The sequence below is a fragment of the Anas acuta genome, chromosome 1 (genome assembly GCF_963932015.1).
Source record: "Anas acuta chromosome 1, bAnaAcu1.1, whole genome shotgun sequence".
Taxonomy (NCBI): Eukaryota; Metazoa; Chordata; class Aves; order Anseriformes; family Anatidae; genus Anas; species Anas acuta.
This window is the reverse complement of record NC_088979.1, coordinates 88,422,649-88,441,321: the sequence shown is the minus strand read 5'-3', so window position 1 is coordinate 88,441,321 and position 18,673 is coordinate 88,422,649. Positions and strand designations below refer to the sequence as shown.

The window sequence follows — 18,673 nt, the reverse complement described above, 5'->3', positions numbered from 1 at the left end:
GAAAGAGTGAAGTTTTCTTGACATAACTTATGCAAATAATTGTTTTCATTGGTAATTGATGTTTGTTCTGATGTCAGTTGTCATAGTAAGCAATAATTAGTTTTTATGATAAACCCAAACATCCTAGGTTTTACTCAAACCAGAAATCATAAGATATGCTACCTAAAGGTTATATATCTTATTATTTTTTTTTTTTTTCCAAAAAAAGGGGAAAATGATAAACTTTATGTTTCAGCAGGAGTAGTCTTACTAAAAAAAAATGTAAGATGAAACTTGTTTTTGCCAAGAAATGGTACTAAAGGTGCTTCAATTCATCTTATGCATATTGTAGTTAAAAGATTTCACTGATACATTTACGGTGTTTCCAAAAAATGTTTCAGGCTTGCTGTGGCTAAATTAGGGTTTTATCCATCAGATACTTCTGTTTGCTTGTGAATGTTTTGTGCCATGCTTTGTGAAAATTTCTGTCTTGAAAATTGTCATAAGGAGGAATAAAATCTAAGTGTTTCAAGAAAGGACAGGAAATTAAGAGCTTAAATCAGTACCAAATGTATTAAGACTGATGTTATTGGATGGGCAAGCAGAGATTGCTATTGATGAATTCAACTCAAAGACTAGAAGGATTAAAAGGATATTAAGTTAAATTGAACATATTTTACGTAATCATTGTATTGTTGTAGAGTTGAAGTAATTTGTGCCTCCAACAGCCTTTCTGGAACCAAAGAGAGTTGTTTATCATGTTACACAAGCTTTTTTGTTGTTGGTGGTGGTGGTGATATTTTTGTTTTGTTATAAGAGTATTCTTTTCAGGCAAGGAATGACACTTTGTCATGTTTCTTCAAAATGTAAAGTAAGGATTTATTACTACATTATTATTCATGGTGGATGTCAGTTACTAAAATGACACATTGAAAAAGATGGTATAATTAGGATAAGCAAATGATTTAGTAGGAAATTTCTTGCTCTTGTGTGGGTCCTAATACTTAATGCTTAGTTCCCATATCAACTTGTTGCCACTCTTTCCTTTTCTTGTATTTGATGTAGTCTCTGTATTTGAAGTATTGTTTTTAAACTGTGGTGTAATTTAAGCTTCCTCCATGATGAAACAGCCTTAATATGGAAAGATTTTCGTAAGTGTTGTATTGCAGCATAACTTCTGTTCCTATATGAAAATAGCTATGATAGCATAAAGCACCATTCAATAAAAAATGAATCCCCACTAGGAGGTTTAACTGTAATATCAAAGATAAATCAATGCTACATTTTAGTGTAAAAAGCTGTAGGAGAGATGAACACATAACAACTTTGTCTCTTTTTTCTCCCTGTGCTGATAAAATGAACTAAATGTTTTGCCAAAACACTGTGCTGACTGACTTCCAGTCTTTGCTTTGCTCTCTCATTCACTGTTAAATGGCAGTCCCAAAGCAGGTTGTGCTGCCTTCATGGGAGGAGGCACTGAGAGGCACAGCTATGGAGTTCCTCTGGCAGGAGTCAGCAGTGCTCAAGGGAGCTAAAGAGCTAAGTAAAAAGAGCTAAGTAAAAACAATGGGGAGCCTGTCATCTCATAGAGGGCGAAAGACAAATGCTTTGTGAGAAAGAGAGAAAGAGAGAAAAGAAGGAAGGAAGGAAGGAAGGAAGGAAGGAAGGAAGGAAGGAAGGAAGGAAGGAAGGAAGGAAGGAAGGAAGGAAGGAAGGAAGGAAGGAAGGAAGGAAGGAAGGAAGGAAGGAAGGAAGGAAGGAAGGAAGGAAGGAAGGAAGGAAGGAAGAAAAAAGACTGTCACCGACTAATTATCTTAAAGGCAGCAATATGTAAAAATGTTGCTGTTTGAAGCAGATCAACTTGTACTGGGAATTCCCACAAAGAATCCTGTACATAGTATCATCTACTTTTCTCTACCCCCATACTCAACTAACATGTAGCTATCTGATCTTGATTCATGAAGGCAAAAGTTCTTGCTGTAGGTCAACATATTTAAAATTCTATAAATAAAATATGCTTTTCAGCATTCTGGAGAAATAAAAGAGTGGTCATGCATATTAAATCCCTTGCAAGAACTTCAGGCTCAGTTTTTTGATCAGCTTAAGTAAACAGCGTATACATTTAGAGATTATTTTCAGTAGTGTGAGGAGCAGGAATAATCATCATTTTAAACAAACAAACAAACAAAACATTGATATATTCTGTACTCTATTTAGAATAAAAACAAAGCGAACATTTATATTTCATCATTACCATTAGCCTCATCCAGCAAAGAATTATTCAATATGTTTGTATAAATTACTGTTTCCTTGTAGTTGGGGAAAAATATATATTAATAATATTAATAATTTTATTAATAATAAAAAGATCACGTCATTGAATTAGATATTTTAGAAATTTTTGACATATCTCCCCCATCAACAGTTATATCAAATAGCATACTTATCTTGTTTAAAACTTGTTTATCTATGTGTAGATTCTATTCTATGTAGATTTTTCTGTTTTCCAGTTTATTCTCCTTAATAACGTGTTCCTGTTATCACCTATCACGCTCTTTAAATTCATAAAATAATCATGTGGGATCTGAAGCTGGTTCAGGAGAACAGTGTCCACTGGTGCTCTGTCTATTAAAAGCTCTTAGGTAAAATATGAGTTTCATACTGTTCAATTTACACTTAGACATGCTAGGCATCTTCTTGACCTTTAGCAACCTTAGAAACCTCTCTTATTTGGTATTCCTGTTAGTATGTGTGTACATTGGTACTTATTAGTATTAGCTAGCTTTTAAGTATGGGGACTGAATAATGTACTACAGTAAATACTGTATGCAGAGATGTATGTTTGCATTTACTAATAGAGAAAATGAATAAGTAAAAAGCTACAACTTGGATAGAAATATTTTATTTTATGAAGCATATGTAACCAGAGTTCCAAAGTATGGAGAAGGCTAAAGGCTAAACTGAAGTGCACTTTTACAGAAGGGACTTACTGCTCTGTCATTATTTTACCACCAGGTATTTTGCAGAGGGACACACAGGTCTGACAGTATGAAGATGAAAAGAAAAAAAAAAAAAAAAAAAAAAAAAAACAACAAATGCACACAAACAAATAACATGAGGGACAGATGGGAATTTATAGCCAAGGTTTGAGAATAAGAAGAAAACTCAAGGTAGAGCATATCAAGTCATTTGTGAAACTACATCCCAAGATGTATGGAAACAAAAAGTTATCTTCTTAGGACCCATCATAATTTACTGAGATGGTATTTTTACGTGTTATTTTACCTTTTTGCATGTTACTCATAAATTAGTATGGCTGTACTTTTCAATTACCTGAGCACTATCATCTTCAGTTAAATGATGGGAAATAAGAAACTAGAGTTAGGCACATCTCAGAAATGCACTTCTGCAGATCAAAATGGATAATACATTTTGCTTTAATAGTTTTTGTTTCTGAGTGAAACAAAAATGGATCTAAATATAAATACAACATTTGCAACTCAGAGTGTATTTCCAATAGGATAATCTAAGAGTTTAAAAGCACTAAAGATAAAACTTGAAGGTGTAGGTGCTCTGATATTTTCCATTAATAAAAAATCTTGATGCAACTAATAAGAAAGGCAGTGTTTGACTTTTCATCTTTATATCAAGGATAGTGTTTCATGCCATTCATTTAAGCAATGTCTAAGCCTAGGACTAAGTCTTTTTGCAGTTTTTCTGACTGTGTCCTCTTAAATTCATCAGATAACTAGTTCAGTAGTAATCAGTTTCTCTGGAATATATATTTTTTTTAGTAAATGGCAGTCTTGCCATTCACTCTTGTACTAATTTTTGGTCTTTTCAACCTTAGATATAGCCCCCATTATCAAGACACCATCCAGGTAACATTATTTTAGTCTAGTTTGTGTGTACTTTTGATGCCCTTAGCTAACTTCTGCTATATATTAAAGACAAGAAGGAAGACAACTGTTTTGTTAAATAGCTATGTTCTGTGATGTAAAGCATGGAGGAAAACATTTCCATATTACTATTCTGTATGGATTTGAAGATCAAATTTTATATCTTGAATTTAAAACAGAGATCTATGACATTATAAATTATTAAAAGCAACCTTGAAGGAAGGATGTAAGGTCCTTGAAAGTATGAAGTGATAAATATACTATTGTGGAGGAGAGCAGGAAGAGGTGAAAGAATAGAGAATAATCCATTGCTCTCCCCTTATAGTCTCATTTCCTCCAGTTTATTAATGCTTAAACTTAGATACTTAGATCCTCATAAACGGATTACAAGTATGTAACCATATTTATGTGCAAGACTATGTCAATTTAATTTAGTTTTAGTGGAACTATAGAACAAAAATAATATTTTTCTTGTTCTGCAGAACTTCTGTAGTCTCTGGTCACCCTCTTACAAATTACATTGGGGAAGTATGTATATATATATATATACATATATATATATATATATATGAAGTATGTATATATATGTATATATATATATATGTGTATATATATACATATGTATAAATATATATATACATATATATGTGCGTATATATATATATACATATATATGTGTATATATATACATATGTATATATATGTATATATATATACATACATATATATATATATATATATATATATACACATACTTCTACATTATATATATATAATGTTTCATACAAATTAACAATGTATTTAAGAGACTATTGTTACCCAAATCATGGGACCCCCTGTTTAAAAACCTGATAAACATGAATGAGCTTGAAAATGAAAAATCTTTTTCAGGAAACAAAATTATTTGAAAGAAAATATCACTTTAAGAGTACCTTACTGTTAAATTCCAATATACAACTAATCCCTTCTGGGTATGTTTTCTGCTAGAAGAAGAAAAAAATGCAGAAGAAAAAAAATCAAGCATTAAAATATTGCAAAGCCTTCAACATCATTCAGTAGGATGTGTATTAATATAGCTTATGATTACGTAAAAGCTCTGAAAACAGTAGAATTAAAAAATCATAATTAAATACTAAGGAGTTAATCAGCTGATCGTAAGTGGTTTGAACCTCATTAGGCTCACATGGGCCCACTTGTTAAGCTTGTCCAAGTCCCTTTGGATGGCATCCCTCCTTCTACTGTATCAACAACACCATTCACTTTGGTGTCATCTGCAAATTTGCTGAGGGTGCACTCAATCTCACTGTCTATGTTGTTAATGAAGATATTAAACAGTACTGGTCTGAGGACAGACCCCTGACATACACCACTTGTCACTGGCCTCTCCTTGGACATAGTTCATTGATCACCACAGTGTGTGACCTTCAATCCAATTCCTTATCCACTGGATCCTTATTCACCCATCAAACCCATATCTCTCCAATCTGGAGACCAGGATGGCAGGTGGGACCATGTCAAAGGCCTTGCAGAAGTCCAGACAGATGACATTGATCAGTCTTCCTTTGTCAACTGATGCTGTCACTCCATCATAGAAAGCCACCAGATTGGTCATGCACTATATGCCCTTGGTGAAGCCATGCAGGCTATCTTGGATCACCTCTTTGTCTTGCAAGTGCCTCAACATTGCTTCCAGGAGGATCTTTTCCAAAATCTTGCCAGGCACAGAGGTGAGACTCACTGGTCTGTAGCTCCCCAGGTCCTTTTCTACTCTTTTTAAAAATGGGAGTGATGTTTCCCTTTTTCCAGTCACCAGGGACTTCACCTGACTGCCAAGACTTTTCAAATATGATGGAGAGAGGCTTGGCAACTACATCAGCCAATCAGCTTGGCAACTACATCAGGACCCTGGGATGCATGTCATCAGGCCCCATAGACTTGTATGTGTTTAGTTTCATCACGTGGTCTCGAACCTGTTCTTCACTTAGAGTGGGAGGGACTTTGCTCCCCCAGCCTTTACCTATGGGTTCAGGGAAACAAAATACTTGGGAATCCTTACTATCAGTGAAGGCTGAGGCAACTGAGAAGTTGTTGAGTATCTCAGCCTTCTTCATGTCTGTTTTTACCAGTTTACCCTTCTCATCCATCAGAGAGGGTATATACTCTCCTGGGCCTTAGTAATTCATCTATAGAATCCCTTCCTGTTATTCTTTACATCCTGTGCCAAGCTCAGTTCTATCTGTGCCTTGGCTTTCCTTATGTCAGCCCTGCACATCCAGACAGCATCCCTGTACTTTTCCCAGGCCACATATTCCTGATTCTGCTGCCTGTGTATTTCCTTCTTGTGCCTCAGTTTGAACAGCAGATCCTTGCTCAGCCATCCTGGTTGTCTGCCCTCCCTGCCTTCTTTTTTTTACACAGGGAAATGGAGAGTTCTTGTGCTGTAAGGAAAACATCCTTAAAGAGTCTCCAGCTCTGCTCAGCTCCTTTGTCCCTAAGGACAGTATTCCAGGGGATCTTGGCTACGAGGTTTTCAAATAGCTTGAAGTATGCTCTTCTGAAGTTCAGGGTCCTGACTTTGCTCTTTTCCAGGTCCATATTCTTTGAGATCACACACTCAACCAAGGCATGGTCACTGCAGCCCAGACAGCTTCCAGTCTTTATCTCTCTAATGAGCTCTTCCCCGTTGGTGAGCACCAGGTCAAGTAGTTTGTTCTAGTCAAGTTATGGATGGTTTGTCTAGTACCTGGACCAGGGATTTATTCTCACTGCACTCCAGGAATCTTCTGGATTGCTTATAGCCTGCTGTGTAGCATTTCCATCAGACATCTGGGTGGTTGAAGTCCCCCATCAGGATGAGAGTGTGTGAGCAGGGTGTTTCTTGTAATTGAAGCAAAAGTGCCTCATCCACTGGCTCTCCTTGATCAGGCGGCTTATAGCAGACCTCAACCACAAGCTGTCATTTATTGATGTAGTCTTTAACTCTCACCCACAAGCTCTCAACCTGTCCATGGCTGTTTCTCAAAGGCAATTCTTCACAATCAATTCGTACCCTAATATAGAGGACAACACCCCCTCCCTTCCTTCCCCGTCTTTCTCTTCTGAATAGTTTGTATCCCTCTTTTCTAATGTTTTCTCTTCCCCTGCTATAATGTGTGGTCCTTCTGACAGGGTGCCACCCTTCCCAAACTGAGCCTGTGGGGGCTGCCCACAGGCAGCAGCTCTTCGAGAACTGCTCCCATATGGGTCTATACCATGGGGTCCATCCATTAAGAGCAAACTGCTCCAACACGGGTGCACCATGGGCAGGAGCAGATCGCCTGCCCCTGCGTAGGCTCCTCTCCATGGGCTGCAGCTCCAGCCCAAGGCCTGCTACTGCGGGGGCTCTCCATGGGCTGCAGCCTCCTCCAAGCCACATCCACCTGCTTCACTGGGGGCTCCTCCACAGGCTGTAGCTCTGGCCCAGGGCCTCCATGGGCTGCAGCCTCCTTCAGGCCACATCTACCTTGCACCATGTGGGTTCCTCCATAGGTTGCAGGGTGGAAATCTGCTCTGCTATGGCACCCATATAGGGAGACAGTCTGCTTCACCATGTTCCCCTTCACAGGCCTCAGGGAAATTTCTGCTCAAGTGCTTGGAGCACCTCCTGCCCTCCTTTTCCACAGACCTTGGTGCCCACAGAGCTGTTTCTCACACCTCTCTTCTACAGCTGCTGTTGCAGAGCAGTTTTTTTTTTTTTTTTTTCTTCTTAAATATACTCTCACAGAGATGTAAACAACATCACTTATTGGCTCATCTCGGTGGTGGGTCCCTTTTGGAGCAGTCTGAAACTGGCTCTTACCTAAAATGGAGCAGCTTCTAGGCTTTTCTCACATAGGCCACTCCTGCAGCCCCCTACTATCAAACTCTTGCCACATAAACCCATTATAGCAGTTTGTAGGATCTATATTTCCATATTTATTGTGTGCCTAGTCACTGTCTTTTACTATGAACACAATCATCTTTCCTCAAAATGGAAAAAATGTATGTCTCCATCATCCATGAAGGGATAAATCTAGATTACCTAGGAAACTTACTGTATAACACATCAGAGAAGAATGGAACAGCAAATATATGATTGTCTGAAATGCTACCAAAATGTATTAAAATCAAAATACCAAGAAAACAAACAAACAAACAAGCAATTAGAAGTATCTTGCATAAACAAGATAATTAGGAAATTACTGGGGAGGGGATTTGTCAACTTTATTCATAAATCGTATCAGTTTTGAAATCCCCATTTGGAGATTTCCAAATGTCAGAGAAGCAACCAGAGGACTCTGGGTAAAACACCTGCCTGAAATAACTGCACTTCTTTCCCTATGAAAGAAATCTACTCTATAACAAATGAATACGATTGCAATTGTAATAGAAAAGGAGAAATAAGAAATTTTAAAATAGAAATCATAAATATAATTTTTTATGATTCATTTACATTAAAACAAAACCACAAGTCTCATTCTGCTGTGGCAAGGAAGAACTTTGTAAATGATGTATTCATAGTTACCATTTATCTAGTGGAGATGCTGACATTATTTAAAGGAATATTGATGAGTTAGATAAGACTCTGCATACATACGCAAACATGTGTTTCCCTTCTTTTTTTTGATTATACATTTTATTAATGTGATTTGTGTTAAAGAAGCTGTGTATTTCAAGTATGTTGTCTTATTGCATATGCTGCCATATTCTTGTAATGCATTATTTTCTATTTCCATTGTGTTTATTATGTTGTATGTAGTATACCAGCAAATTATCAGATACTTAGGGGAAGTAGGGGGAGGACAACTTTTCAATACAGTTGAAAAGAAAGTTTGGAGTTCTAGTCAAAATGTGAATATCTGAATATCTTCTATGCATCAAGCTTCTAAGAAGGATGATTTATTTATATATTTATTTATTTTTCAAAATGTCTGTTTCAATATCTATTATAAAAAAGTCAGCTATGATACTTAATATTACAGTGGACTGCAGAGCAGATGTGTTTACAGTTACTATATTCACCCTTGAGCATTTTATGAAGTTTGAAACTGAAGGCTTTATCACTACTTTATTGTATGTTAGGATTTAAAAACTAAACATATTTTACCTTGAGAACAAATACTTGCTGCAATTCCTGATGCAATAAAATACTGTTCTGTATTTTGTTTTCATAATGAGAGAATCCATGGGTCCAAAGCTCTATTATAGTTGGAGCTGGCCACAAGTGTGGGGGACAATAAAAACAGCTTTTTTAAGTATGTTAATGGAAAAAGGAGGACCAGAGCAAACATTGGTGCAATAGTTGATGAGGATTACATAACAAACAGGGACATAGACAGAGATGTTGAATAAATTTTTTTGCCTCTGTCTTCCACACCAATGATGGGCTCTGTGACCCTATGTTCCCTGAGTTGAATGACTGTGACTGTGGGAATGATAAACTCCTGCTTAACCCCGAACTTCTGTGGGATTTGCTACTCTATATGAATGCATATAGGTCCGTGGGGCCTAATGGGATTCATCCCAGAATACTCCGATCAGAAAGCTGGCTGATGTCATGGCAGGACCTTTCTCAATTATTTTTCAATGGTCTAGGGAATCTGGATTGGTCCCAGTTGACTGGAAGCTGCCAAATTAGGTCCCAGTTTTCAAGAAGTTCAAGAAAGAATATCCTAGCAATTAAAGGCATGTCCATCTCACTTCAGTGCCTGGTAAAATTATGGAGAAGATTATTCTCAGAGTTATTGAAAAACACCTAAAGGTGTCATTGGTCAGAGCTAGGGAAAGGTCATGTCTAATAAACTTAACATCCTTCAAGATATGAAGATCACCCAGCTAGTTGACCAAAAGAAGCCAGTCAATGTAATCTTTCTGGATTTCAAGTAAAGCTGTTGATACTATCTTTCACAGTATCTTTCTGGACAAAATGATCATAATACAGTTAGATAAAATCATAAGATGGGTGAATAGTTGGCTGATGGGTCAGGCCCAGATGGTTCTTGTAAATGGGGTTACATTAAGTTGGTGACCTGTCACTAGTGGGGTTCCCCAGGGCTCCATTTTAGCACCAGTCCTCTTCAGTGTTTTCATACATGATTTGGATAAAGGACTGTAAGGTTTTTTGAGAAAGTTCATGGATGATACCAAATTGGGTGGAGGTGGTGGCTCTAGCAAGGGTGGTGAGGACTAGCAGAAAGATCTTGAGAAATTAGAGGTGTGCAATCATCAAAAATATGAAGTTTAACAAGACCAAGTGCTGGATTCTGCACCTGGGAAGGAACAACCCTAGTTATACATACAGACTAGGGGATGAGATGCTAGAAATCAGCCACACAGAAAGGGACATGGGGATTTTGTTTGATAGCAAGCTGAACATGAGCCAGCAGCATGCCTTGGTGGCCAGGAGGGCCAACCACATTTTTTTTTGTAATGTCATTTCTTTTTGGTGAAAAAAGTATAAGTATTCAATAAATACATATTTTTCACAATTACATGAAACTGAGGTGAAGCCTGGTTAACTTACTTAGAAAAAAAAATAAAAAAAAAACTACCACACATACTGAAAAATTCAGTCTGCCTGTAACCACAATGGTTAATGGGAGCTGGAGGAAATCATGAAAAATTTATTGCAAGCATGAATCACCCCAGAGAATACCAATCTACAATCAGTAATTTTACTGTCAAAACTTGAAGTTTTCACCATGAGGTACTGTGCCGAACTAAAATGAAAGAAAAATAAATAAATAAATAAATAAAGCATTATGCACTTTGAAAAGGTATTTCATACCCACAGATTACCGGTGTCTGTATTCTACAATATTTACTTGCAGTTTACCTAAGGGTGATAGAACTGCTGACTCGATACAGGGGTAGTGATTTATTCAGACATCCGTGAAGTTGACTAAATATTAATTTAGTGTATAAATTCTTTTATAAATCCACCAATTAAAATAATTTATAATGACTGAAATTTTAAATTCAGGTGAATTATCTCTGCTGTACACATAGATAAACTGCAGCACCAGTGGATACTGATGTGAATAATGAAAGGAATGAAATTATGAAGTCTTGAAAATCTTCCTCCAAGTCAGGAACCATTTGAATGGCTGTTACTTGGTGATTCACTGCTAATATTGCCCAAAACTATTACTTTTATTACTTTTTCTGGATTTACAATCTAAATCAATTAAACAAAAAAGGATTGAAAAGAAGATTAAAAATTCCACCATTTGTACAGTAATTTTAGTTGCTTTGTATGTGATAATGTAAGTGGAATTCATTTGAATTTCAATAAATATTTTAATAGTTTATTGCTGCATGTTAAAATATTATTTATTCTCTCTGGGTTGATGTATGTTAAAATATTATTTATTCTCTTTGGGTGTTATGTATAATGTGTTAACATTGCAATCTTTTCATGACTTATTTTAACCCACTTTATGCTTAAAAGCAAACTCAGTTTCTAAACAAAAAGTCCATCCATCAAAAACATTGTACTGTCTCCTTTGGTCTCTCTGTGTTTGTTTAGGTCAACAAGTATCACAGAATCAGAGAATGGCTCAGGTTGGAAGGGACCTCAAAGATCATCTAGTTCTAACTCCCCTGTCATAAGCAGGGATGCCACCCACTAGATCAGGTTGTTCAGGGACTCACCTAAATTGGTCTTGAACACCTCCAGGGATGGGGCATTCACAACTTTCCTGGCAACCTGTTCCAGTGCCTCACCACCATCTGAATGAAGAATTTCCTCCTAACCCCCAATTTAATTCTCCTCTCTTTTAGTTTAAAACCATTCCCCCTTGCACTGTCATTACCTGCTCTCCATCTTTTTTTATAAACCCTCTTTAAATACTGAAAAGCTGCAATGAGGTCACTCTGGAGTCTTCTCTTCTTTAGGCTGAACAGCTCTCTCAGCTGTTCTTTGTAGGAGATGTGCTCCAGCCCCTTGATCATCTTTGTGGCCCTCCTCTGGACCCTTCCTAATAGATCAGCATCCTTCCTGTGCCAGGGGCTGCAGACCAGGATGCAGCACTCCAGGTGGGGCCTCACAAGGGCAGAGTAGAGAGGGACAATCAAGTCCCTCAATCTGCTGGCTATGCCTCTGTTGATGCAACCTAGGATACAGTTGGCCTTTTAGGTTGAAAATGCACACTGCTGGCTCATGTTGAGCTTTTAATCCAGCAGAACACCCAAGTTCTTCTCTGCTGGGCTGCTCTTAATGAGTTCTTTACCCAGTCTGTACTCATGTCCGGGACTGCTCCGGCACAGGTGCAGCACCTTGCAGTTGAACTTGTTGAAACGTGGGTCCACTTCTCAAGCTTGTCCAGGAATGAGCATAAATGAAGCAATAAGCATATGCTGACTATCAACCAATTAAGATAATCTTAAGTGATGCTTAATATTTATGTGCATTTTTCATTTTTAACATTTTAACATTGTCAGCAGTTATTGAAACAAGCATCATAAGAAAGCATCTTCTATTACAGTATTATTGTAAGTGAATAAGTTGTTGGATTTGGAAAACAAAACAAAACAAAACACCTTATAATCAATAATGAAACAAAGAACTAAATGAAGATTCAGTGATATGAGTGAAAATTGTAGAGTATTATTTAAAATGATAGCAGACAGACTGAATTTCTAAATTGCACAATTAATTTTCAGTGCAAAAGTAAGTTAAGTTTGCCTGTATTTTTCATCAGTTAGTACACAAATTGTTTTAACAAACTTTTTTTGTGTGTGTGATTTTTTTATTATTATTATTATTTTTAATCTTAGGACAATTCATATTGATACATTTAAAAGAAAATATTTGAGCTTCCCTCAGTCTGCTTTATCATGCAGACTGGTCTAGATAAGTGGCAGACATATTATAAACATTGACCCTAAAAATTTTCATATTTCACACATTTACAAATATTTCTAAGAAGAGTAAAGAGTTGCATATATGAATGACTAGCCCCAGCAATTTTTTTTTTTTTCCTGTTACCTCTTCTTGAATGAGAGAAAATCAGGATTGAATGGCAGTAAAAAATACAGGTTTTCATCTGAAAATGAAAGATAGAAATGAGAGATATCTTCGGACTAGCTAATTCATGGACAAGATTGTTTTCTTTCTTTTGACAACTTTAAATTTGCATAGAATATTTAAATCACAAACATACTATATGAATAAGTAAGAATTTCTAAGGTATTGGAAATAAGAGTAATGCAGGAATAAGAGTAATGCAGGAACTGCATTCTAAATACTTGCACGTGGATTCCCTATTTCTATGGAAACTAGGTAACGATTTATTTGTCTCACTTTGATTCCAAGAGGAAAGGAAACCCTTTGTGGTTTCAGAGAAAGAAAGAGATGAAATATAGAAGTAATTATTATAGGAGAAATTCTAATTTTTAGCTGAATGACACAAGAATGCAGTGTCTGCTAACTTTGTTGGCATCTGAGTTACAAATTCTTTTTGACTTGTCATTGTGTGAAGGATTTTCTAGATACCTGAAAACTTCTAAGGAAAAACTGGGAAAAGAAAGATGTCAATTTTATATGAGCTTTGGGATTATATTATTCTTATTTTTTTTAGCAGCTTGAAGTATCTGTGCACATAAAGACTCCATGGTTCTTTTGAGCATGACAAGGGGAATCATTTAAAACTATTAGGTTTGCTCTTGTACTTTATCCATTCCTTTAGGTTACAGGTCTCTCTAGAATAATCCTGTGTTCATGTACATCTTCTCACTGTTAAGCAAGACTCTCAGTCCCCCTAGTAAAAATGGCTAGCAAGTTCTACCAGCAAACATCCTTTAGCATAGCTTTCTGACATTGTAAAAGCCTGCTTTCTGACATTTTTTTTTTTATCTTCTGAATTAACATGAACGCGTTACAAAGCTGTATCAATGACAAGCGACAAGCAGTGAAAGAAACTGGTAGCAGTTATATTCTTTAGAAAGATTATATTATTACTAGCCTCTAGAATTTAAAATCTATGTTTTTCTCTAAGGCACTTCAGCAAGCATTGGTTTAAGAGGTTAAGATCCTAAAAATAGTGCACAAGAATAATTCTCATTTCACTTAAATCTTTCTACTAATTCATTAATCATAATAAAGTTTCTTAATCTTACATTGAATAGATGAGTAAAACTTTCCCTTTGACTATAATGTTCCAGTGCCATGTAATCTGCAAATTGGACATGAAGATTTTTTTTGTGTTTCTAACAGAATTATTTTCTTATGTCTAAAACAAAAACAAAACAAACAAACAAACCTACTTCCTTTAAAAGTAGAGTATGCTAAGGTAATATCCATGAGGTACCTTTTGTTTAACCAAAGCAGCTGGGGTTTTACTTTAAATTTTACAGTTATCTTCTCGTTGTTCTTGATTACTCATTTTACCTTTGCTGTCAACGTGTTGTCCATAAAGAATACAAGGCCATGCATACAATGTTGAAAGAGATAGAAATATGTAGGCTATTTCTGTATAAAAATGTGAAAGCATTTTCAAATTTATGACTTGAGTCACAGCCATGAAGACAGCATAAATAAATTCTTTCTCAAACCAAGTTAAATAAGCATACTCTTTGGATCTAGCTGTTAATTTCTGGAAAGTTACATAAAATGTTTGAAATGAAAAACTGAACAGTTTCTGGTATCAAGTTTGTTTTATAAAGACAAAAAAAAAAAAAAAAAAAAAAAAAAAAAAAAAAAACTAAATAACTGTTTATGGTAAACTTTTGTTGTTATTTTCAAGTATAGGACAGACAGGATTTATTCAAAATTGCAAAAAGGAAATGAGGAGAGAGGTAAGGTAAAAGGATAACATCTGTAGGTATATGAAACAGTTTATTTTCCTACAATTAGGGGAAAGTTTTTAATCATTTGAAGATGATAGTTGTTAGTTAAGAAGTGTTATCAGAAGTGTTATAAGAAGCGTTTCTAGTTCTAGTGACAGACTAACATACTAATTCTAGCATTTTAAAATACATGTCTGTAAAAATATATATAATTTTCATAAATTAATAAAAACCTTTTGAAAACAAAGACAATTTATCTTAAAAGCCCTATTGTATTATTATAGGTATATTCTTTCTTTCTTTCTTTCTTTCTTTCTTTCTTTCTTTCTTTCTTTCTTTCTTTCTTTCTTTCTTTCTTTCTTTCTTTCTTTCTTTCTTTCTTTCCTTCTTTCTTTCCTTCTTTCTTTCCTTCTTTCTTTCTTTCTTTCTCAGTCTTAGTTTGGGAAAGAAAACTAGTACTCTAGTGGAATTTAGAAACATTTGTATTCATCCATCTGTGATGGTCTACAGGAATACAAGAAGCATGACAGTTGCCATAATTATATGGAGTAGAATCCTTCCCAGACATAAATATTATAAATTTTAAGTCAGAAAAGTGCCTAAAACAATTTGTTTTTTACTACCACTTAAGGAACTAAAATCAACAGTTTAGAATTTTCATGTTAGTTGAAAAGGAGTTTGTAGGTATTCAATTCAAATTATTCATTTAAAAATATATGCTGAGAAGAGGACACCGAATAAATTGTCAATGGGATGTTTTTTGTAGACCTGTCAGACCTTTCTGTAAGTCCTCGGACTAATTTTCCCTAACAACTTTGTAATAAGTAAGTAATTTCTCCAAAACGAAACAAAACAAAAAATAAATAATAATAAAATTAATAATATCCCCACTCCTGAAAAAAAAAGTTGTCGGAATTGACATTACTGATTATTCACAAAACAAATAAATTAGAATCATTTTGAAGCTGCTGATGAAATCTTCCAAAAGCAGGTGTTTTCTACCAAAGACTACAGCAGTTTAAAAAGCACCTGACAAAGTGCTTGGCCAGCTTTAGTATTTAAGAAGGTGCAAAAGTTAAAGTAGTTTATTCTGCAAGTGTGGAAAGTTTTTAAATTTCGTGTGACCTTCCAAATATAGAAGACAAGAAAGCTAGCTAGTTTAATGCTATCTATCTTAACACTTAATACTAAACTAAAGATTAGGACAATGTACTGTTATGCTACATATGCATATGTAATATGCATGTTACATGTGTTGTTAATTTAGCACATCTGGTAAAGACAAAACGTTTTGAGTATCGCCCAATCTTTCTTGCCATGTCGAGCTTACAGTTGATGTTTTTTTTTCATTCAAATTCTTTATCAAAGAAAGACTATTTTGAAGTCTACTAGCTTTGTAGGTCTGTCATTTCTGTGTTGTTCATCCATTGCTGTTGCAAGTATGGGTCCCAAGTATTTAACTTAATTTTTATTTTTTATTTTATAGACTTTTGTTTGCTCATTTTTTTTCTTCCCCTTGATGTAAACTGAAGCTTTGAAATAATGTGGTGGAGGTGTTGTTTGTTTTGTGATTTGGCTGCTGTAGAAGGGACCAAATCTATTTAGAAACGAGAAATGAATAGTTATATCTGCCTATAGATGAAGTTTCAAGCTTTTTCATTACTTATAATGGAATTGGAACTAATTATCCTGTGCTATGGAAGAACACACTATTGCCACTTGTAAAATCAGTATTTCCTGCTTTCTTTTTCACTTTCTGTTAACAACAGTGACCTGGAGAGAATGGAGGTGAACTCTGAAATCTTCTCTGGATGAAACAGATGGATGATTCAAACATGGTTTTATAAAACAAATGATAGTGCTGACCATCGATGTTGTAAAACTGGCATACTTTTTACTAGAATGTGGAATTAACAAATTCTTTTTTTAGATGAGGCCCCCAGCTGGAATAGCTGTCTGTGACAATACATCAATCTTCAATCACAGTGAAATCATAAACTATAATACACATGTTGTACTGCATAACATTGTTTCAGCTGTTCATACTGTCCCTGTTGGCAACTTTACATGAACACTATAATAAGACTACTCTCAAACAGACTTCATAGTATTCCTAGGCATTGTGTCTCCCTTATCTTTTTAAAAATATCATTACTAGCTGTTAAACAGAGCTTTTAGATCTGTTGCTGTGTTTGGAATATTGAAACAACTAAAATATCTGAGAAAAAAAAAAAAAAAGTCTAAAATATCTAAAAAGTCTGTTTGGAAATATTTTAATTTTTATATCATAATTGGATTCTCAAGTTTTTAAAGTACTGTAGAAAAAAAGTGTTCTGGCAAATTTCCATTCCTGTAGATCTTTTCAAATAAACTGCTTTTACATGACTTCAGTACCTCTTCTGAATTGTACATCAATTTAATGTACAATTAAATTGTACTCCCCTCTCCTTTCTTTCTGGGTAGACCACTCAATCCAGACCCACTATAAAATATTTCCCTTTCTTTCTTGTAAAACTACATAATAACAGGAAGTTTCCAGTTCTTCCGCTGTGCAAGTATTTTTAAATACCTCTATTTCATGTAATTCTATATAACTGTTATGGCTGATGGAAAAACCAATAGAAAAGATTAAATACTGAATTTTGTGGTCAATATGAAAATGTGTAAGATAATTTCACTGTGTATTCTTAGCATAAATAAAGCACGTCACATCATCAAGAAATGGCTGAATGTCATACCGATAAAATTCAATTCTGCTATCAGTATCAGACTCCTTGAAGGAAAACAAAACATTGCTAGATGTAGAATGCACACTTGATAACTCATCTGTCCTGTATAGGTTTGTTTTAAGTACATAGGGAAGAATTGGAGAAAGCAGGAAAAAGGGAATCTCCGCACAATACTGTCCTAAACTGCCTCAATCAAAATAGTTAAAAAGTCATTGATTGACAGTAGACTGAGTCTGATACATTCTGCTTTTCTGGATAATCTCTTTGTAGGTAGAGTTGAGCTCTTCAAGCCTCATGCACTGAGGATAAATTACTTCAATAAAAAATCTATTAAAGATAAAGAAAGTTATCTCCAGGATTCTGACACATCTGGACAGATGATACATGTAATCCAATAAACTCTGCTCTAATTTGCAACAACAGAGTTTTTGGTACAGATTAGTTTTGGCCCAGATTAGTTTAATGCTGAGAATTATATTTAAGAGAGCAATAGCATTCCTCATAGCTAAACAACTACCTGAATACTAGTGGTGTTTTTGCTGTGCCAAGATTACTACAAGTGACTGAATATTGGACTTCTTTGGACTATGTGTTTACTGGAAGCAAATTTCTTTTAAGGGTGAGTTATTATTAAGAACTATTGCTACTTAGGATCAGTGAAAGTACATCAAACTAGTCAGGTTGAACTTTTCTTGCCTGTGATGAATTTTTCCCACCAATAAATTTATTTCTAAGAAAATAAATAGATTGAGTAAATAAAGCAAGGATGCAAGCTGAAGGGAAAAAAAAAAGGAACAGAACAGAAAAGAAAAAAGAAAGGAAAGGAAAAGAAAAGAAAGGGAAAGGAAAAGAAATGGAAAGGAGAGGGGAGGTGAAATGGAAAAGAGAGGGGAGGGGAGGGGAGGGGAGGGGAGGGGAGGGGAGGGGAGGGGAGGGAAGGGAAGGGAAGGGAAGGGAAGGGAAGGGAAGGGAAGGGAAGGGAAGGGAAGGGAAGGGAAGGGAAGGGAAGGGAAGGGAAGGGAAGGGAAGGGAAGGGAAGGGAAGGGAAGGGAAGGGAAGGGAAGGGAAGGGAAGGGAAGGGAAGGGAAGGGAAGGGAAGGGAAGGGAAGGGAAGGGAAGGGAAGGGAAGGGAAGGGAAGGGAAGGGAAGGGAAGGGAAGGGAAGGGAAGGGAAGGGAAGGAGACCATAAAACTTAATTGTGTTTAACCAACAAAAAAATTAGAGAGGACAATCTTAATTATTAATTATTATATTAACTTA

General features: G+C 35.6%; 1 protein-coding gene across 3 annotated transcripts in view; it reads left to right on the top strand.

Annotated features, from left to right (window-relative positions):
- The window catches only part of IL1RAPL1 (interleukin 1 receptor accessory protein like 1), a 754,490-nt gene that overhangs the window by 123,235 nt on the left and 612,582 nt on the right, over positions 1-18,673 (top strand). The window lies entirely within an intron of this gene.